The following is a 1,385-nucleotide window of genomic DNA, read 5'->3' on the forward strand; positions in this document are numbered from 1 at the left end:
GTTCAATTTTTTGTTTTTGTTTTGCTGTCTTGTTATTTTTTGTGTTTTTTGGGGTTGTTTTTTTTATGAATTTGCTCTCATTTGATTACTTTCTTTTTTGTTTTTTTTTTCTTTTCTGTTATTTTGTTTATGTTTTTTTTTGTTTTTCTTCTTCTTCATTTCTTCTCTTGTTTAGATTCTCTAATAATTAATAAGATAGATAGACAGGCGGTTAGATCGAATATAGACAGACATACAGACATGTAGATAGATAGATAGATAGATAGATAGATAGATAGATCGATATTGTTAGATATAGACAAATAGATTAGACAGGTAAAAATAGACAAGTAGACAGTTGCTTAAGGTATCTAGATAAGATAGACAGGTGTTTAGTTTGCTAGACAGGTGGTTAGATATGTAGATAAGCAGTCATGGTTACTTAGACATATGGCGAGTTAAATAGATATAAAGTTAGACAGATGGATAGACAGATAGGTGAATGGATGGATGGATAGACAGGTGAGTAGATAGACAGGACAGATGGATAAACAGGTGGTTGAACTGATGCATAGACTGATAAATGGGAAAAACTCACGGAAAGGTGTATGAACAAAATGACAGATAAATCAGCTGAAAGATAGCTAAATGGACAAAGATGTAGGTTGGTAAGATAGGTGACAAGTGATGTTGATTAACCAACAGACATATGATGCACAGGTGGATAGAACGGTCATTAACAATTAGATGAAAAGATGGGGGAACAGTTCAAATGAATGTTAATTAAATTGCGGAACTGGTAAACAAGAAGAATTGAGAAGAGGAAACAGCAAGTAAAAACAAAAGAGATTGAAAAGGGAAAATTAAACGGTCACAAGAAATGATGTTTTTACAAAACAGACAGCAACGAAGCTTGAGACTAAACAGTACCAGGGAGAGGGGAGGTGTGGGGGTGGAGGAAGAAATATAGGATGGAGAAATATAAAGGAGGTGGGTGGAAGTAATATTTAGGTGGATAGTTGCAGGAATTGGAGAGAGAGAGAGAAAGGAGCAGAAATTTAAGGGGGTGGAGGAGGAGAGAGGATTAGAGCAGAAAATAGAGGAATTATATTACAAAACACCTTAAATTTAAACTATATGTGTGTGCATGTGTGTGTGTTGCTGAGTGAATATATAAGTATGTGTGTGATCATGATGTGTATATACATGTTATACACACACAAACATTTACACATACACACAAAATAGGCACACAATATGCAATATTTTAATTATAGATTTACTTAAACTGTTAGATATATATATATATATATATGTATATCAAATTAGAGAGAGAGAGAGAGAGAAAGAGAGAAACAGAGAGAGAGAGAGAGAGAGAAACAGAGAGAGAGAGAGAGAGAGAGAGA

Source organism: Octopus bimaculoides, chromosome 14, assembly GCF_001194135.2.
Source record: "Octopus bimaculoides isolate UCB-OBI-ISO-001 chromosome 14, ASM119413v2, whole genome shotgun sequence".
In the NCBI taxonomy this organism is placed as follows: Eukaryota; Metazoa; Mollusca; class Cephalopoda; order Octopoda; family Octopodidae; genus Octopus; species Octopus bimaculoides.